The following is a 22,391-nucleotide window of genomic DNA, read 5'->3' as shown; positions in this document are numbered from 1 at the left end:
GACCATAATTGGTAAAAAGCGGGTAAGAAAAGGTTAAAATACCCGACTGTACACAATCAATAGCGGGAGCGGAGTTGTTCGGCTACAAGAAGGTGTGAAAGTCCGACCATGGTTTGTAAAACGCGGGTAAGACAAGGTGCGAATGCCCGACAATGTATGATCAAAAGAGGGAGCGGAGGTGTTCGGCTGCAAGGTCTGAATTTCCAACCATAATTTGTAAACACTGTTGAAGAAAAGCCTCGAAAGCCCGACTATACACCATCAAAAGCGGGAGCGGAGGTGTTCAGCTGCAAGAAGGTCTGAATGTCCATCAATAATTACTGAAAAATGGGTAAGAAAAGGTGTGAATGACCAACTATACATCATCAAAAGCAGAAGTGGATGTGTTCGGCCATAAGAAGGTTTGAATGTCCGACCATAGTTTGTAAAAGGCGGGTAAGAAAAGGTTCGAATGCCCGAACATACACAATCAAAAGAGGGAGTGGAGGTGTTTCGCTGCAAGAAGGTGTGAATGTCCGAGCATAGTTTGTAAAAAGTGGGTAAGAAAAAGTTCGAATGCCAGAACATACACCATCAAAAGAGGGAGCGGAGGTGTTCCGCTGTAAGAAGGTGTGAATGTCCGACCATAGTTTGTAAAAAGCGGGTAAGAAAAGGTTAAAATACCCGACTCTACACAATCAATAGCGAGAGCGGAGTTGTTCGGCTAAAAGAAGGTGTGAAAGTCCGACCATGGTTTGTAAAAAGCGGGTAAGAAAAGGTTCGAATGCCAAAATATACACCATCAAAAGCGGAAGCCGAGGTGTTCGGCTGCAAGTACGTGTGAATGTCAGATCATAATTTGCAAAAAGCTGATGAGAAAGGTGTGAATGACCGACAATAATTGCTGAAAAATGTGTTAGAAAAGGTAAGAATGCCGGACCATTCATCATCAAAAGCGGGAGAAGAGGTGTTCGGCTGCAAGAAGCTGTGAATGTCCAGCCATAATTACTGAAAAACGGGTAAGAAAAGGTAGTTTTGCCAGACCATAAATGATCAAAACAGGGAGCGGAGGTGTTCCGCTGAAAGAAGGTGTGAATGTCCGACCATAATTGGTAAAAAGCGGGTAAGAAAAGGTTAAAATACCCGACTGTACACAACCAATAGCGGTACCGGAGTTGTTTGGCTACTAAAAGGTGTGAAAGTCCGACCATGGTTTGTAAAAAGCGGGTAAGAAAAGGTGTGAATGCCGGACAATGTATGATCAAAAGAGGAAACAGAGGTTTTCGGCTGCAAGAAGGTCTAAATGTCCAACCGTAATTTGTAAAAACCGGGGAAGAAAAGGCTCGGAAGCCCGACTATACACCATCAAAAGCGGGTGCAGAGGGGTTCAGCTGCAAGAAGGTCTGAATGTCCATCAATAATTGCTAGAAAACATGAAAAAAATTTTTCGAATATCCAACCGCACATGATCATAAGTGGGAGAGGAGGTGTTCAGCTGCAACAAGGTGTGAATGTCCACCCATAATTCCTCAAAAATGGGTAAAAAAAAAAGGTGCGAATGCCCAACATACATCATCAAAAGCAGGACTGGATGTGTTCGGCTACAAGAAGGTTTGAATGTCCGAACATAGTTTGTAAAAAGCGGGTAAGAAAAGGTTCGAATGCCCGAACATACACCATCAAAAGAGGGAGCGGAGGTGTTCCGCCATAAGAAGGTGTGAATGTCCGACCATAGTTGGTAAAAAGCGGGTAAGAAAAGGTTAAAATACCCGACTGTACACAATCAATAGCGGGAGCGAATGTGTTCGGCTACAAGAAGGTGTGAAAGTCCGACCATGTTTTGTAAATAGCGGGTAAGAAAAGGTGCGAATGCCCGACAATGTATGATCAAAAGAGGGAGCGGAGGTTTTCGGCTAAAAGAAGTTCTGAATGTCCAACCATAATTTGTAAAAACCGGGGAAGAAAAGGCTCGAAAGCCCGACTATACACCATCAAAAGCGGGTGCAGAGGGGTTCAGCTGCAAGAAGGTCTGAATGTCCATCAATAATTGCTAGAAAACATGAAAGAAAATTTTCGAATATCAAACCGCACATGATCATAAGTGGGAACGGAGGTGTTCAGCTGCAAGAAGGTGTGAATGTCCACCAATAATTCCTCAAAAAATGGGTAAAAAAAATGGTGCGAATGCCCAACCATACATCATCAAAAGCAGGACTGGATGTGTTCGGCTACAAGAAGGTTTGAATGTCCGAGCATAGTTTGTAAAAAGCGGGTAAGAAAAGGTTCGAATGCCCAACCATACATCATCAAAAGCCGGTGTGAATGTCAGATCATAATTTGCAAAAACCTGATGAGAAATGGTGAGAATGCCTGACTATACACCATCAAATGCGGGAGCGGAGGTGTTCGGCTGTGAGTAGGTGTGAATGTCCAACCATACCTGCTGAAAAATATGACAAAGCAGTTTTCACTTGGTTCTAGTGAAGGAATTCATTTTATATCAAAATCCGAAATTGTGTAGAACTCGTGGAAATAAGTTTATTCTTTGATTCCTAAAGGTTTAATGTTATTCTTTGGTATACTGCAAAGTAATACTTTCTATTTTGTTGAAACCGATTCAGACATAGATGAATATGAAGGACAAAGCAGTTTTAACTTGGTTTGAGTGAAGGAATTCATTTTATATCAAAATCCGAAATTGTGTAGAACTCGTCAATCGACGCTTATTCTCGGATTCCTGAAAAGGTTTAGAGTTGTTCTTTCCTATCCTGCAAAGTACAACGTTCTTTTTTTGTTTAAAGCTATTTAGACATGGATAAATATGAAGGACAAAGCAGTTCCTTCTGTGGGTACAGTAGCTCCCGGAATATGGTGACTGCAGGCCCTGAGCCTGGTGGACATAAGGCCCTCCTGCCCTGTGTTGGGTCCCAGGTTGCGGGGATGCCTATTGCAGCCAGTCTCTGGCTGCCCTCTCCGGCGTGGGAGGGACCAGGCGGATGAATTAATTATTCTGCTAGTTTATATATTTTAAACATAAACAATAAACATTTATAAAACTTCCCTTGGCAAGGCAAATCTGTTTGGCATAAAAGGTATGCAGACTACAATTCTGCTGCCATAATGCACAACTCTGGATTTTGATATAAAATGAATTCCATCACTCAAACCAAGTTAAAACTGCTTTGTCCTTCATATTTATCCATGTCATAATAGCTTTAAAGAAAAAAAGAACGTTGTACTTTGCAGGATAGGAAATAACAACACTAAACCTTTAGGAATCCGAGAATAATCTTATTTTCACGAGTTCTACACAATTTCGGATTTTGATATAAAATGAATTCCTTCACTCAAACCAAGTTAAAACTGCTTTGTCCTTCATATTTATCCATGTCTAAATAGCTTTAAACAAAAAAAGAACGATGTGCTTTGCAGGATAGGAAAGAACAACTCTAAACCTTTTCAGGAATCCGAGAATATGCGTCGATTGACGAGTTCTACACAATTTCGGATTTTGATATAAAATGAATTCCTTCACTCAAACCAAGTTAAAACTGCTTTGTCCTTCATATTTATCCATGTCTGAATAGCTTTAAACAAAAAAGAACGTAGTACTTTGCAGGATAGGAAAGAACAACACTAATTTTTTTCATGAATCCGATAATAAGCTTCTTTTCACGAGTTCTACACAATTCCGGATTTTGATATAAAATGAATTCCTTCAATCAAACCAAGTTAAAACTGCTTTTGTCCTTAATATTTATCCATGTCTGAATAGGTTTCAACAAAAAAGAAAGTATTACTTTGCAGTATACCAAAGAACAACACTAAACCTTTAGTAATCCGAGAATAAGCTTCTTTTCACCAGTTCTACACAATTTAGGATTTTGATATAAAATGAATTCCTTCACTCAAACCAAGTTAAAACTGCTTTGTCCTTCATATTTATCCATGTCTGAATCGGTTTCAACAAAATAGAAAGTATTACTTTGCATTATACCAAAGAACAACACTAAACCTTTAGGAATCCGAGAATAAACTTATTTCCACGAGTTCTACACAATTTCGGATTTTGATATAAAATGAATTCCTTCACTCAAACCAAGTGAAAACTGCTTTGTCATATTTTTCAGCAAGTATGGTCGGACATTCACATCTACTCACAGCTGAACACCTCCGCTCCCGCATTTGATGGTGTATAGTCGGGCATTCTCACCATTTATCATCAGGTTTTTAAATTATGATCTGACATTCACACCTGCTTTTGATGTTGTATGGTTGGGCATTCGCACCTTTTTTTATCCATTTTTCAGGAATTATGGGTGGACATTCACACCTTCTTGTAGCTGAACACCTCCTCTCCCGCATATGATTGTGTGCGGTTTGATATTCAAAAAATTTTCTTTCATGTTTTCTAGAAATTATTGATGGACATTGAGACCTTCTTGCAGCTGAACACCTCTGCTCCCGCTTTTGATGGTGTATAGTCGGGCTTTCGAGCCTTTTCTTCCCCGGTTTTTACAAATTATGGTTGGACATTTAGACCTTCTTGCAGCCGAAAACCTCCGTTCCCTCTTTTGATCATACATTGTCCGGCATTCGCACCTTTTCTTACCCGCTTTTTACAAACCATGGTCGGACTTTCACACCTTTTAGTAGCCAAACAACTCCGCTCCCGCTATTGATTGTGTACAGTCGGGTATTTTAACGTTTTCTTACCCGCTTTTTACCAATTATGGTCGGACATTCACACCTTCTTACAGCGGAACACCTCCGCTCCCTGTTTTGATCATTTATGGTCTGGCAATACTACCTTTTCTTACCCATTTTTGAGTAATTATGGCTGGACATTCACAGCTTCTTGCAGCCGAACACCTCTTCTCCTGCTTTTGATGATGACTGGTCCGGCATTCTTACCTTTTCTAACACATTTTTCAGCAAGTATTGTCGGTCATTCACACCTTTCTCATCAGCTTTTTGCAAATTATGATCTGACATTCACACCTACTTGCAGCTGAACACCTCGGCTTCCGCTTTTGATGGTGTATATTTTGGCATTCGAACCTTTTCTTACCCGCTTTTTACAAACCATGGTCGGACTTTCACACCTTCTTTTAGCCGAACAACTCCGCTCCCGCTATTGATTGTGTAGAGTCGGGTATTTTAACCTTTTCTTACCCGCTTTTTACCAACTATGGTCGGACATTCACACCTTCTTGCAGCGAAACACCTCCGCTCCCTCTTTTGATTGTGTATGTTCGGTCATTCGAACCTTTTCTTACCCGCCTTTTACAAACTATGGTCGGACATTCAAACCTTCTTGTGGCCGAACACTTCCACTTCTGCTTTTGATGATGTATAGTTGGGCATTCACACCTTTTCTTACCCATTTTTCAGTAATTATTGGTGGACATTCAGACCTTCTTGCAGCTGAACACCTCCGCTCCCGCTTTTGATGGTGTATAGTCGGGCTTTCGAGGCATTTCTTCAACGGTGTTTACAAATTATGGTTGGAAATTCAGACCTTGCAGCCGAACAACTCCGCTCCCTCTTTTGATCATACATTGTCGGGTATTCGCACCTTGTCTTACCCGCGTTTTACAAACCATGGTCGGACTTTCACACCTTCTTGTAGCCGAACAACTCCGCTCCCGCTATTGATTGTGTACAGTCGGGTTTTTTAACCTTTTCTTACCCGCTTTTTACCAACTATGGTCGGACATTCGCAGCATCTTACAGCGGAACACCTCCGCTCCCTCTTTTGATGGTGTATGTTCGGGCATTCGAAGTTTTTCTTACCCACTTTTTACAAACTATGGTCGGACATTCAAACCTTCTTGTAGCAGAACACATCCACTTCTTCTTTTGATGATGTATGGTTGGGCATTCGCACCTTTTGTTACCCATTTTTCAGGAATTATTGGTGGACATTCACACCTACTTGCAGTCGAACAGCTCTGCTCCCACTTTTGATTATGTTTGGTTGGATATTCGAACCTTTTCTTAACTGCTTTTTACAAACTTTGGTCGGATGTTCACACCTTCTTGCAGCCGAACACCTCCGCTTCCTCTTTTGATGGTATATATTCGGGCATTCGCACCTTTTCTTACCCGCTTTTTACAAACTATGGTCGGACATTCAAACCTTGTAGCCGAAAACCTCCACTCCCTCTTTTGATCATACTTTGTCGGGCATTCGCACCTTTTCTTACCCGCTTTTTACAAACTATGCTCGGACATTCAAACCTTCTTGTAGCCAAACACATCCACTCCTGCTTTTGTTGATGTATGGTTGGGCATTCGAACCTACTTGTTGCCCGCTTTTCATTAATTATGGGTGGACATTCACACCTTGTCGCAGCCAAACACCTCCGCTCCCTGTTTTGATCATGTATGGTTGGACATTCGCACCTTTTCTCACCCTATTTTTGCAAACTATGGTCGGTCATTCACAGCTTCCTCTCCACCATACTTGTATGGTGGGATATTCACACCCACTTGCATCCGAAGATCTCCGCCCCCACTTTTGTTGATATTTAGTCGGTCATTCACACCTTACCCGTTTTCTTGCCGCCAAACACCTCTGATCTCACTTTTGATGATGTAAGATTGGGCATTCAGACCTTGCTTTTCCTGCTTTTCACCAACTATAGATGGACATTCACACCTTCTTGCAGCCGAACACTTCCGCTCCACCTTTTAGGTTTCTATCACACCTTTTTTTTCACCGCATTTTATAGATTATGGTCGGAAATTCTCAACCACTCATCCGAAGACCTCTCCTCCCGCTTTTGTTAATATATTTGAACTTTAGTCAGACATTCACACCTACTTGCAGCCGAACACCACCTCTCTAGCTTTTGATGATGTATGGTCCGGCATTCTTACCGTTTCTAACACATTTTTCAGCAATTATGGTAGGACATTCACACCTTCTTGCAGCTGAACACCTCCTCTCCCACTTATGATCATGTGCGGATTGATTTTCGAAAATTTTCTTTCATGTTTTCTAGCAATTAATGATGGACATTTAGACCTTCTTGCAGCTGAACACCTCCGCTCCCGCTTTTGATCATACATTGTCAGGCATTCGCACCTTGTCTTACCCGCTTTTTACAAACTTTAGTCAAACATTCACACCTTTTTGCAGCCGAACACAGTTTTTTGCAGCCGAATTTGGGCATTCAAACCTTTTCATACCCACTTTTTACCAAATATGGTCGGACATTCACACAGTCTTACAGCGGAACACCTCCGCTCCCTCTTTTGATGGTGTTTGTTCGGGCATTCGAACCTTTTCTTACCCGCTTTTTACAAACTATGCTCAGACATACAAACCTTCTTGTAGCCGAACACATCCACTCCTGCTTTTGATGATGTATGGTTGGGCATTCGAACCTACTTGTTGCCCGCTTTTCATTAATTATGGGTGGACATTCACACCTTGTCGCAGCCAAACACCTCCGCTCCCTGTTTTGATCATGTATGGTTGGACATTCGCACCTTTTCTCACCCGCTTTTTGCAAACTATGGTCGGCCATTCACAGCTTCCTCTCCACCATACTTGTATGGTGGGATATTCACACCCACTTGCATCCGAAGACCTCCGCCCTCACTTTTGTTGATATTTAGTCGGTCATTCGCACCTTACCCGCTTTTGGCAAACTATCGCCTTCTTGCAGCCAAAAACCTCTGATCTCGCTTTTGATGATGTAAGGTTGGGCATTCAGACCTTGCTTCACCTGCTTTTCACCAAATATAGTCGGACATTCACACCTTCTTGCAGCCGAACACTTCCGCTCCACCTTTTAGTTTTCTATGGGGCATTCACACCTTTTTTTTTATAAAAACACCACAGGAACACCGTATTGAGGCTTTGTTCTGACCGCTCATTCGGTTCGCGTTTCTTTCAAGCAATTCTCCTGGTTAGCCCGCACTCGGCTCGCTCCCAGAGCCGTGTTAAAGTCTACTTCGCATTCACTCTCTTTTCTCAGCAGACTAAAAGAAACTTCCATCCTGCTCCGCTGTTTGCTTTTTCACAAGAGCAGAGGAGAGCGCACCGTTCCCAGCGGCACTGCAGTACCGGGTCGATGCTTGGAGTGAACGGAGCAAGTTCCTTTTTCAAATCCTATTTATAAAAATCCATTTAATATGTAGTCCTTGCATAGACATATCACATATTAAACTGATAAAAACAGATACTACACTTGATCTTAGCCAAAAGGCCGAGAAGCGATATCTGTCCACTGGTTCACGTCCGAGGGCCCTTCCTGGCACAATGCGCACTTGTAGCGGTGTTCTTTTTATGGCCATAGTGTCACTTTGCACCTCCACCCACCCGCTGCACTGAGCACTCTTCAACCCTTTTAAATGGTATAACTTTACACTACCGCATGCTCCAGCGAGCACCATTCAAGCAACAACTTTGCACTCCAGCTTTGAACATCGGCACAGTCGCAACAAGTAAGACGACTCTACTCAGAGAAGTCACTCTGCACAGTAACAAGATTTCTTTTGCACAGACAGAAAGGGCTTCATCCACAAAGGTAAAGCCTGCCAAAAATAGAAACAACTCATTAGTGCTGCTCAACGTTGTACTTTGCAGTAAAAGAAAGAGCAAATCTAAAGTTTCAGGAATCCGAGAATAAGCTTACTTTCTTCTTTCTTCTTTACGATTTTGGATTTTGCTATAAAATGAATTCCTTCACTCAAACTAAATTAAAACTGCTAAACCGCTAATCTGTTAAATGCAAGGCAGATGTCAAATTCACCGAAATAGGATCTAAGGGTATTTGGCCAATCGAGCTGTAGCAGCTTCGGTAAAAGAGTATAAGTTGAAGAGTTTGTGAATAAAGGTGTGCGCACACATAGTGAGTTGTAGGAAAATAGGCAGGGAGCAATGCCGGCTGGGGTATATGTTCTTGTATGTTGTCTGACTGTTTGATTTGAATATGTTGTGTAAGTGTCCTGTTGAATGTTACATGTTTGGGCTTTGACACGCTTCACTGTGGTTGTTAACTGTGTGGTGTGTCCTGAAATGTTATATGTTTGGGCTGTGTGACATGCCTAATGCTTTTCAGTAGCAACCCACTTATTCATATATAGCAACTGACAACATAAGAAGTCCGGACATCTTTGATAGTAGTTGTAGAAGTATCCTTATTGATAATAGATAAACTAATTCATAGTGATAGAACAGTAGATGAACAGGTGCCTGCACATGTCTCATGAAAATAAAATGGGTGTATGATTGCTGACGGCAGAGCAATACTGCCAAACTTATGAGTTCTTGTGGCAAACTTGATTCAGTGTCTTGACGTGTATACGCTGTTTCGCTGACTTGTCACAAGAAACAAAGTGTGTTTGATAAGATCCGACCATTTTATTACGGGAGGATCAGTATGTATGGATTCTGATGTGACTGATAAACCCATTCGTATCTTAAGCATAATCTAATACGTGAGACAACGCCCTGGCACACAATCAAAAAAAAAAAAAGAGAGAGCGGTTTTGTGTCCCCACAGTCCATAATGTAGAAAAGAGAGAAAAAAGCCTTTCTGATTTGGTGTGTGTGCTCACAGTGCAGAGTGTAGAGAAAAGAGAGAAAAGAAAGCCGTTTTGGTGTCACGGGAGTTGTGACTTAAACACACACATTTCTGAATTGAGAAAGGAAATTATTTTAGAGGAAGCACTAGAGTTTAGATCCCACATTTGTTGATAGGCATTCATTTAATTTTTCTTTTAATCAGTTTTAAAGTGAATACTAACTGAGAAATGAAAAAGGTGAAGAGTTTAGAAGCTTGGTTCAAGAGCAAAACTTGGTTTATGATCAGCTGAGTCTCTAAACAGAACAGCAAAGGGCTTCATCGAACATTTAAAAAAGATTCAGATTGTTAGAATATCCAGAATTTATAGAAATGGTGGTGATTACTCTTATTTTCTAGAATGGAAATAACTGCACCATGTCTGTTTTATGAATTTAAGGGGCTAAAAAGTTTTGTTCTCGTTTTTCTATGATTAACTATGTGAGAGTCCAAACAGACAGAAGGGTTACGGCCGAGCGCTGGACCTTCCAAAAAAGATGAGACAGGCTGGACCCGTGCCATACTAGTTAAGACCTGCCTGTGGATAACAGGTTCTTTAAACTCTCACAAACTCACACACGTTCGCACACATACACCCATACACACACACATTCTTGAACTTGCTGCAAGATTAAACCTTTGCATTAACTGACTCCAGCAACTCTGAGTCTCATTGAGAGACTTTTCTCAACAATTGGGTCCTCAAACCAGATCTCAACGTTTTTTTCGCTGTCCAGGGTCGGAGCTGAAACCGTGCACGGGGGAGTCCAGTACTCCTAATGAAAGACCCCCTGCTGAATTGCGGTAATTAGGGGCCAGTGTCCACTGAAAGGGGGAAAAAGGGACGAGATCGTACTTTTGAATCAATGGCCAGAAGCCATTGGCAGTGCAGGCATCAACAATAATGGTGTTATTTCACCCATTAACACTTAAGGTACCTCATGCAGTGGCTGTGATATGGTTACTTAACAAAATATCTTTACCAGACATCTCTCCTACATAACAGTTCTTCTTTCACAGCCACACCTTGTTGTCGAGAGATGTGCTACACTTAATCCATCCACACTGCTACCTACCCCACAGATGGAAAGCCTCATGATTGCATGTCAGAAATAACCATCAGTGTTTTACCCAGGCCAGACTTAACTGATATACGTTATGAAAATGCAGAAATAACTATATTTATTCAACAGGTCAAGCAAAAAACCCTGATGGCACAAATGCTACAGGATTTACAGTAGTAACAAAAACTGAAGTTTTCTTAAATTAACCACTACCAAAAAATTACTCTGTTCAAGCGGTCGAATTGGTAGCTTTAACTGAAGCTTGTAAATTAAATAACAAAAAGGTTGTTAACGTTTACACTGACAGTCAGTATGCTAAGTGTGACCAAATTTCATCTGCAGAGGCAAAAGTTTGCAAAGCATGGAGATCTGTGAGGGAGTCTTCTGCCTGCAAAGAGAGGGAAGCGAAAACAGGAAAAGATTTAGCTGCTTGCTTAGCTGCAGCATCAGCTCTGGCATTGCCACAAGCAACAGGATCGTCTGAGTTAGTGTGAGCCGCACACTTACAGACCGAGATTGCTGTAGGCAAAAGGATCGCATCAAGAAGATCAGAAACCTGCTTGGAGTTCAGAATAGTTTTACCATCTGATTTAAGGAAATGCCTGTGTTTCCACAGCGCACCAAAGTCATGAACAACACCAAAAGCATATCTGGAATCTGTGTAAATAGTGACTTACCAGCTGCCAACTTACAAGCTTCAGTAAGTGCAATAAGCTCAGTAGTTTGAGCAGAGAAATGTTTAGGAAGAGAACCAGACAACAAAGTGTCATGTGAAGAACATACTGCAAACCAAACACAGTTAGTACCTGTGGCTGGATCACGCAAAGCTGATCCATCTACAAAAAGAATCATGTCAGAGTTTGGAAGAGGAGTCTCTAAAAGATCAGGTCGGGGTGTACAAACTTGTTCCAAAACAGCTTCACAGTCATGAGGCTCCCCATCCTCAGGAGTTGGAAGCAAAGTAGCAGGATTCAGAACAGTACAACGTTTAACAGTGACATTTGGCATATCACAGAGGTGTATCTGAGCCAACGAGCAGTTGAAAGATGTGAAGTTTTCTGCTCGAGAAGAATAATGGCAACAGCATGAGGAACCAAAACAGTCAAATTAGCGTAGCCCACAATATCTTGGGAGGCCAGGACAGCTTTCTCTGCAGCTGCAACAGCACGAAGACAACCAGGCAGGCCTGCAGCCACAGAGTCCAGTTTTGCTGAGAAATGAGCCACTGGCCTTTGCCTGCCCCATGTTCCTGCATAAGAACAGATGTCATACAACCATGCTTCTCATCAACTGCCTGTATGAAAGGTTTATGAGGATCTGGAATGCCAAGTGTTGGTGCTGTTTGAAGAGCCAGCTTAAGCTGACTAAAGGCTGATTCAGCCTCAGGAGTCCATGGAACACGATCAGCTGACTGGAGGCCTTTACCATGGATAAGAGCACCTAAGAGAGCTTCGAGAAAAGAGTAGTTAGGAATAAAGTTCCTGCAGTAAGATGTTATACCTAAGAATGACAAAAGCTGTTTTTTAGTAACCGGTTTAGGAATGATCTGAACTGCAGCAACACGTTTAGGAGAAAGTGAGCGCCCATCCTTAGAAATCACATGACCCAAAAAGGTGACTTCGTCCTGTACAAACTGTAAATTAGAAAGGCTGGCTTTATGGCCATAAGAAGGAAGATGTTTCAACAGATTCACTGTCTTTTTCACACTGTTGTTTAGATGGACTACATAAAAGGATGTCATCCACATACTGCAAAAGAGCAGAGCCTGTGGTTGATTGAAGTTAATCCAGACTAGCTTTGAGGGCAGCATTGTAAATAGTGGGACTTTCACAGTACCCCTGGCATAACCGGGTAAAAGTCCAAGATCTCCCTTCAAACTAAAAAGCAAACCAAAATGGGCTATCAGGGTGCACTGGCGACAAGTCAACCACTGAGAAAAACTGTGCATCTGATGTAATTTGAGACAAAATAGTGTGTGGGTTGGGCACAGTAGGAGCATGTGGCTGAACTGCAGCATTCACCGCTTGGAGGTCCTGTACAAAACGCCATTCATCTGGCTGGCCAGCATCTTTAATCTTTTTAACAGGAAACAATGGAGTAAGCACAGGTGAATTTTCAAAAGGAACAATAACGCCTGTTTTCTGAAAAGATTGAAAAACAGGTTTAATCCCTTTAATTGCTTCAGGCTTAAAAGGGTATTGTTTTTTACATGGACAAAAGTCTGATTTAGGGGTGACAATTACTGGTTCACAGCCTTTTATCAACCCCACATCATATTTGCTCTTAGCCCAAAGATCATTGGGCACTTCAGCCAACATGGGTATCGAAGACAAATCTGTTTCAGATAAAAAACATGCTTCAAAATGTGATTCTGTGGTAGGAATTAAGTCCACAGTTCTTTGACAATGCATTGTACTCAAAAATGTTTTTTTGTACGCTGACAATCGTTCAGAAAACATCAAATTTGGATCAGCAGGTGAAACGGTCCACTCCATTTCTCTCTGACATGTAGCAACAAACTCTCCCACACCTTGTCACTGCCAGTGTGTACGTTTGGCCAAGGAAATGTGAGGGCGAGTACCACAAACATTAAAAAAATCGAAGTGCTCTGGAGTGAGCGACACAGCCAATAAAGTAGGCGCACATATTTTTTCACTTCTTCTCATAGTCATTGTCAGGCCCCAAAGAAATGTGTGATGTGCAGTGCAAATCAGTAGGTTGCATGAAATCAGAAAGGGGTGAAACTAACGCTTTTGCTTCTTCCACTAGTTGTTGTGAAAAAGGAGAGCTGGGAAGTTTCCACTCATAAGCATATGTAAGTGCCGATGAATCAAACTGCACTGCTGTGAAAACTTTGTCAGACTGTAACATAACCTTAACACCCTCTGGTGTAGAAGTTAAAATAATGCCTAATTTACACATGAGATCACAGCCCATCAGGTTAATGGGACACAACTCTGATAACAAAAATGAGTGTTTAAAGGAGAGCTCATCGGGAGTGACAACACGCAATGGGCATTGTCATTTTCTCCTTCACAACCTGGCCTGATGCAGACATAGAGTAAACGTGGTTTCCACTTAACTTTGGAGGACAATCAAACTCCCCTGACGTCACTACTGATGAACATAATTTCCTATATTCTGAGAGAAATATCTTTGCTCTAGGACGGAAATAGCATGCAAAACTTTACTACGTGAATCACAGTCGGCAAGCGTTTCTTCACTACACAGAGCAGGAAAAATGTGTGAGTGTGTTTATGCTATCACCCATTAGTGGAGGCTCCGCTGCCGCGTGACGTCTAGAAATATTTAAACAAAAAAACAACGTTGTACTTTGCAGTAAAAGAAAGAGCAAATCTAAAGTTTCAGGAATCCAAGAATAAGCTTACTTTCATGAGTTCTGCACGATTTCGGATTTTGCTATAAAATGAATTGCTTTGCTCAAACCAAGTTAAAACTGCTTTGTCCTTCCATATTCATCAATGTCTAGATCGACTTCAACAAAGAAAAACATTGGACTTTGCAGTAGAAGAAGTTGAAATCCATCTACACATTGATAAATATGAAGGACAAAGCAGTTCCCACTTGCCCATAAGGAAATAAGCTTATTCTCGGATTCCTGATCCTTCAGTTTTGCTCTTTCTTCTACTGCAAAATACAATGTTGTTCTTTGTTGAAGTCGATCTAGACATTGATAAATATGAAGGAAAAAGCAGTTTTAACTTGGTTTGAGTGAATGAATTCATTTTATACATAAAATCCGAAATCGTGCAGAACTCATGAAAATAAGCTTATTCTCGGATTCCTAAAACTTTTGATTTGCTCTTTCTTTTATTGCAAAGTACAACGTTGTTTTTTTGTTTAAATCTATCGAGACATTGATATATATGAAGGTAAAAGCCGTTTTAACATAGTTTGAGTGAAGGAATTAATTTTATAGATAAAATCCCAAATCATGCAGAACTCCTCAAAAGGGAGGTATGGCTTAATCACAAGTGTGGCTCATTCTCATTCAGGGTAATATGAGGAAGTTTATGCTTGAAATATATGTAGAAATGGGTACATATGAAGGACAAAGCAGTGTTAACTTAGTTTGCGTGAAGAAATTCATTTTATACATAAAATCCGAAATCGTGCAGAACTCATGAAAATAAGCTTATTCTCGGATTCCTAAAACTTTTGATTTGCACTTTCTTTTACTGCAAAGTACAACGATGTTTTTTGTTGAAATCTATCTAGACATTGATAAATACCAGCCGAAACTCTGCTGCCGCTTTTGATAATTTATGGTTGGGCATTCTTACCTTTTCTTACCCGCTTTTTACAAATTATGATCTTACATTCACACCTACTTGCAGTCGAACAACTTCTCATCCACTTATGATCATGTGCGGTTGGGCTTTCGCACCTTTTCTTACCCATTTTTCAGTAATTATGGGTGGACATTCAGACCTTCTTGCAGCCGAAAACCTCCGCTCCTCTTTTGATCATACATTGTCGGGCATTGACACCTTGTCTTACCCGCTTTTTACAAACTTTAGTCGGACATTCAAACCTTCTTGCAGCTGAACCGCCTCCGCTCCCTGTTTTGATCATATATGGTCTGGTAATAGTACCTTTTCTTACCCGTTTGTGAGTAATTATGGCTGGACATTCACACCTTCTTGCAGCCGAACACAACCTCTCCCGCTTTTGATGATATATGGTCCGGCATTCTAGTCTTTTCTATCACATTTTTCAGCAATTATGATCTGATATTCACACCTACTTGCAGTCGAACAGCTCTGCTCCCGGTTTTGATTATGTTCGGTTGGATATTCAAACCTTTTCTTAACTGCTTTTTACAAACTTTGGTCGGACGTTCACACCTTCTTGCAGCCGAACACCCCCACTTCCGCTTTTGATGGTATATATTCGGGTATTCGAACCTTCTCTTACCCGCTTTTTACAAACCATGGTTGGACTTTCATACCTTCTTGTAGCTGAACAACTCCACTCCTGCTTTTGATGATTTATAGTTGGACATTCGCATCTTTTCCTATCCATTTTTCAGTAATTATGGGTGGATATTCACATCTTCTTGCAGCTGAACACCTCCTCTCCCGCTAATCATCATGTAAGGTTTGATATTCGAAAATTTTCTTTTATGTTTTAAAGCAATTATTAATGGATATTCAAACCTACTTGCAGCCGAACACCACCTCTCCCGCTTTTGATGATGTATGGACCGGCATTCTTACCTTTTCTAACACATTTTTCAGCAATTATGGTTGGAGAATCACACTTACTCACAGCCGAACAACTCCGCTACGGCATTTGATGGTGTATAGTCGGGCATTCTCACCCTTTCTCATCAGCTTTTTGCAAATTATGATCTGACATTCACACCTACTTGCAGTCGAACAGCTCTGCTCCCGCTTTTGATTATCTTTGGTTAGATATTCGAACCTTTTCTTAACTGCTTTTTTACAAACTTTGGTCGGACGTTCACACCTTCTTGCAGCCGAACACCTACGCTTCCGGTTTTGATAGTGTATATTCGGGCATACGAACCTTTTCTTACCCGCTTTTTACAAACCATGGTCGGACTTTCACACCTTCTCTTAGCTGAACAACTCCGCTCCCTCTTTTGATTGTGTACAGTCGGGTAATTTAACCTTTTCTTACCAGCTTTTTACCAACTATGATCGGACATTCACACCGTCTTACAGCGGAACACCTTCGCTCCCACTTTTGATGGTGTATGTTCAGGCATTCGAACCTTTTCTTACCCGCTTTTTACAAACCAGGGACGGACTTTCACACCTTTTAGTAGCCGAACAACTCCGCTCCCGCTATTTATTGTGTACAGTCGGGTATTTTAACCTTTTCTTACCCGCTTTTTACCAACTATGGTTGGACATTCACACCGTCTTACAGCGGAACACCTCTGCTCCCGCTTTTGATGGTGTATAGTCGGGCATTCGAACCTTTTCTTACCCGCTTTTTACAAACTATGGTGGGACATTCAAACCTTCTTGTATCCGAAAACCTCCGCTCTCTCTTTTGATCATACATTGTCGGACATTCGCACCTTTTCTTACCCGCTTTTTACAAACCAAGGTCGGACTTTCACACCTTCTTGTAGCCGAACACATCCGCTCCCGCTATTGATTGTGTACAGTCGGGTATTTTAACCTTTTCTTACCCGCTTTTTACCAAGTATGGTTGGACATTCACACCTTCGTACAGCGGAACACCTCCGCTCCCTCTTTTGATGGTGTATGTTCGGGTATTCAAACCTTTTCTTACCTGCTTTTTCTAAACTATGGTCGGCTATTCACAGCTTCCTCTCCACCATACTTGTATGGTTGGATATTCACACCCACTTGCATCCGAAGACCTCCGCCCCAAATTTTGTTGATATTTAGTCGGACATTCGCACCTTACCCGCTTTTGGCAAACTATGGCCTTCTTGCAGCCAAACACCTTGATCTCGCTTTTGATGATGTAAGGTTGGGCATTCAGACCTTGCTTCACCTGCTTTTCACCAAATATAGTCGGACATTCACACCTTCTTGCAGCCGAACACTTCCGCTCCACCTTTTAGTGTTCTATCACACCTTTTTTTCACCGCATTTTATACATTATGGTCAGAAATTTTCAACCACTCTCATCCGAAGACCTCTCCTCCCGCTTTCTTTAATATATTTGAACTTTAGTCGGACATTCAAACCTTCTTGCAGCTGAACCACCTCCGCTCCCTGTTTTGATCATATATGGTCTGGCAATACTACCTTTTCTTACCCGTTTGTGAGTAATTATGGCTGGACATTCACACCTACTTGCAGCCGAACACAACCTCTCTCGCTTTTGATGATGTATGGACCGGCATTTTTACCTTTTCTAACACATTTTTCAGCAATTATGGTCGGAGATTCACACCTACTCACAGCCGAACAACTCCGCTCCCGCATTTGATGATGTATAGTCGGGCATTCTCACCCTTTCTCATCAGCTTTTTGCAAATTATGATCTGACATTCACACCTACTTGCAGTCGAACAGCTCTGCTCCCGCTTTTTATTATGTATGGTTGGATATTCGAACCTTTTCTTAACTGCTTTTTACAAACTTTGGTTGTACGTTCACACCTTCTTGTAGCCGAACACATGCACTCCTGCTTTTGATGATGTATGGTTGGGCATTCGTACCTTTTTTTTACCCATTTTTCAGGTATTATGGGTGGACATTCACACCTTCTTGCAGCTGAACACCTCCTCTCCCACTTATGACCATGTGTGGTTTGATTTTCGAAAATTTTCTTTCATGTTTTCCAGCAATTATTGATGGACATTTAGACCTTCTTTCAGCTGAACACCACCTCTCCCGATTTTGATTATGTATGGACCGGCATTTTTACCTTTTCTAACACATTTTTCAGCAATTATGGTTGGAGATTCACACCTACTCACAGCCGAACAACTCCGCTACCGCATTTGATGGTGTATAGTCGGGCATTCTCACCCTTTCTCATCAGCTTTTTGCTAATTATGATCTGACATTCACACCTACTTTCAGTCGAACAGCTCTGCTCCCGCTTTTGATTATGTTTGTTTAGATATTCGAACCTTTTCTTAACTGCTTTTTACAAACTTTGGTTGGACGTTCACAATATCTTGCAGCCGAACACCTCCGCTTCCGCTTTTGATGGTGTATATTCGGGCATACGAACCTTTTCTTACCCGCTTTTTACAAACCAAGGTCGGACTTTCACACCTTCTCTTAGCTGAACAACTCCGCTCCCTCTTTTGATTGTGTACAGTCGGGTAATTTAACCTTTTCTTACCCGCTTTTTACCATCTATGGTCGGACATTCACACCGTCTTACAGCGGAACACCTCCGCTCCCTCTTTTGATGATGTATGGTTAGGCATTCGCACCTTTTCTTATCCATTTTTCAGTAATTATGGGTAGACATTCACACCTTCTTGCAGCTGAACACCTCCTCTCCCGCTTATGATCATGTGCAGTTTGATATTTGAAAATTTTCTTTCATGTTTTCTAGCAATTATTGATGGACATTCAGACCGTCTTGCAGCTGAACACCTCCGCTCCCACTTTTGATGGTGTATAGTCGGGCTTTCGAGCCTTTTCTTCCCCGGTTTTTACAAATTATGGTTGGACATTCAGACCTTCTTGCAGCCGAAAACTTCCACTCCCTCTTTTGATCATACATTGTCGGGCATTCGCACCTTTTCTTACCCGGTTTTTACAAACCATGGTCGGACTTTCACACCTTTTAGTAGCCGAACAACTCCGCTCCCGCTATTGATTGTGTACAGTCGGGTATTTTAACCTTTTCTTACCCGCTTTTTACCAACTATGGTTGGACATTCACACCTTCTTACAGCAGAACACCTCCGCTCCCTGTTTTGATTATGTATGGTTTGACATTCGCACCTTCTCTCACCCGCCTTTTACTATGGTCGGCCATTCACAGCTTCCTCTCCACCATACTTGTATGGTGGGATATTCACACCCACTTGCATCCGAAGACCTCCGCCCCCACTTTTGTTGATATTTAGTCGGTCATTCGCACCTTACCCGCTTTTGGCAAACTATGGCCTTCTTGCAGCCAAACACCTCTGATCTCGCTTTTGATGATGTAAGGTTGGGCATTCAGACCTTGCTTCACCTGCTTTTCACCAAATATAGTCGGACATTCACACCCACTTGCATCCGAAGACCTCCGCCCCAAATTTTGTTGATATTTAGTCGGACATTCGCACCTTACCCGCTTTTGGCAAACTATGGCCTTCTTGCAGCCAAACACCTCTGATCTCGCTTTTGATGATGTAAGGTTGGGCATTCAGACCTTGCTTCACCTGCTTTTCACCAAATATAGTCGGACATTCACACCTTCTTGCAGCCGAACACTTCCGCTCCACCTTTTAGTGTTCTATCACACCTTTTTTTCACCGCATTTTATACATTATGGTTGGAAATTTTCAACCACTCTCATCCGAAGACCTCTCCTCCCGCTTTTGTTAATATATTTGAACTTTAGTCAGACATTCAAACCTTCTTGCAGCTGAACCACCTCCGCTCCCTGTTTTGATCATATATGGTCTGGCAATACTACCTTTTCTTACCCGTTTGTGAGTAATTATGGCTGGACATTCACACCTACTTGCAGCCGAACACAACCTCTCTCGCTTTTGATGATGTATGGACCGGCATTCTTACCTTTTCTAACACATTTTTCAGCAATTATGGTCGGAGATTCACACCTACTCACAGCCGAACAACTCCGCTCCCGCATTTGATGGTGTATAGTCGGGCATTCTCACCCTTTCTCATCAGCTTTTTGCAAATTATGATCTGACATTCACACCTACTTGCAGTCGAACAGCTCTGCTCCCGCTTTTGATTATGTATGGTTGGATATTCGAACCTTTTCTTAACTGCTTTTTACAAACTTTGGTTGGACGTTCACACCTTCTTGTAGCCGAACACATGCACTCCTGCTTTTGATGATGTATGGTTGGGCATTCGCACCTTTTTTTTACCCATTTTTCAGGTATTATGGGTGGACATTCACACCTTCTTGCAGCTGAACACCTCCTCTCCCACTTATGATCATGTGTGGTTTGATTTTCGAAAATTTTCTTTCATGTTTTCTAGCAATTATTGATGGACATTTAGACCTTCTTGCAGCTGAACACCACCTCTCCAGATTTTGATGATGTATGGACCGGCATTTTTACCTTTTCTAACACATTTTTCAGCAATTATGGTTGGAGATTCACACCTACTTGCAGCCGAACAACTCCGCTACCGCATTTGATGGTGTATAGTCGGGCATTCTCACCCTTTCTCATCAGCTTTTTACAAATTATGATCTGACATTCACACCTACTTCCAGTCGAACAGCTCTGCTCCCGCTTTTGATTATGTTTGGTTAGATATTCGAACCTTTTCTTAACTGCTTTTTACAAACTTTGATCGGACGTTCACAATATCTTGTAGCCGAACACCTCCGCTTCCGCTTTTGATGGTGTATATTCGGGCATACGAACCTTTTCTTACCCGCTTTTTACAAACCAAGGTTGGACTTTCACACCTTCTCTTAGCTGAACAACTCCGCTCCCTCTTTTGATTGTGTACAGTCGGGTAATTTAACCTTTTCTTACCCGCTTTTTACCATCTATGGTCGGACATTCACACCGTCTTACAGCGGAACACCTCCGCTCCCTCTTTTGATGATGTATGGTTAGGCATTCGCACCTTCTCTCACCCGCCTTTTACTATGGTTGGCCATTCACAGCTTCCTCTCCACCATACTTGTATGGTGGGATATTCACACCCACCTGCATCCGAAGACCTCCGCCCCCACTTTTGTTTATATTTAGTCGGTCATTCGCACCTTACCCGCTTTTGGCAAACTATGGCCTTCTTGCAGCCAAACACCTCTGATCTCGCTTTTGATGATGTAAGGTTGGGCATTCAGACCTTGCTTCACCTGCTTTTCACCAAATATAGTCGGACATTCACACCCACTTGCATCCGAAGACCTCCGCCCCAAATTTTGTTGATATTTAGTCGGACATTCGCACCTTACCCGCTTTTGGCAAACTATGGCCTTCTTGCAGCCAAACACCTCTGATCTCGCTTTTGATGATGTAAGGTTTGGCATTCAGACCTTGCTTCACCTGCTTTTCACCAAATATAGTCGGACAGTCACACCTTCTTGCAGCCGAACACTTCCGCTCCACCTTTTAGTGTTCTATCACACCTTTTTTTCACCGCATTTTATACATTATGGTTGGAAATTTTCAACCACTCTCATCCGAAGACCTCTCCTCCCGCTTTTGTTAATATATTTGAACTTTAGTCGGACATTCAAACCTTCTTGCAGCTGAACCACCTCCGCTCCCTGTTTTGATCATATATGGTCTGGCAATACTACCTTTTCTTACCCGTTTGTGAGTAATTATGGCTGGACATTCACACCTACTTGCAGCCGAACACAACCTCTCTCGCTTTTGATGATGTATGGACCGGCATTCTTACCTTTTCTAACACATTTTCCAGCAATTATGGTCGGAGATTCACACCTACTCACAGCCGAACAACTCCGCTACCGCATTTGATGGTGTATAGTCGGGCATTCTCACCCTTTCTCATAAGCTTTTGGCAAATTATGATCTGACATTCACACCTACTTGCAGTCGAACAGCTCTGCTCCCGCTTTTGATTATGTATGGTTGGATATTCGAACCTTTTCTTAACTGCTTTTTACAAACTTTGGTTGGACGTTCACACCTTCTTGTAGCCGAACACATGCACTCCTGCTTTTGATGATGTATGGTTGGGCATTCGCACCTTTTTTTTACCCATTTTTCAGGTATTATGGGTGGACATTCACACCTTCTTGCAGCTGAACACCTCCTCTCCCACTTATGATCATGTGTGGTTTGATTTTCGAAAATTTTCTTTCATGTTTTCTAGCAATTATTGATGGACATTTAGACCTTCTTGCAGCTGAACACCACCTCTCCCGATTTTGATGATGTATGGACCGGCATTTTTACCTTTTCTAACACATTTTTCAGCAATTATGGTTGGAGATTCACACCTACTCACAGCCGAACAACTCCGCTACCGCATTTGATGGTGTATAGTCGGGCATTCTCACCCTTTCTCATCAGCTTTTTGCAAATTATGATCTGACATTCACACCTACTTCCAGTTGAACAGCTCTGCTCCCGCTTTTGATTATGTTT

General features: G+C 41.9%; 1 non-coding gene across 1 annotated transcript; it reads right to left on the bottom strand.

Annotated features, from left to right (window-relative positions):
- Positions 1-8,025: 8,025 nt before the first annotated feature.
- On the bottom strand, positions 8,026-8,213 carry LOC140285620 (U2 spliceosomal RNA). The gene has a single exon (XR_011910629.1). It is a non-coding gene; the product is annotated as a U2 spliceosomal RNA (small nuclear RNA).
- Positions 8,214-22,391: the final 14,178 nt, after the last annotated feature.

The sequence above is a fragment of the Leuresthes tenuis genome, unplaced genomic scaffold (genome assembly GCF_036924035.1).
Source record: "Leuresthes tenuis unplaced genomic scaffold, fLeuTen1.0.hap1 SCAF_48, whole genome shotgun sequence".
In the NCBI taxonomy this organism is placed as follows: domain Eukaryota; kingdom Metazoa; phylum Chordata; class Actinopteri; order Atheriniformes; family Atherinopsidae; genus Leuresthes; species Leuresthes tenuis.
This window is presented reverse-complemented; position numbering and strand designations above follow the sequence as displayed.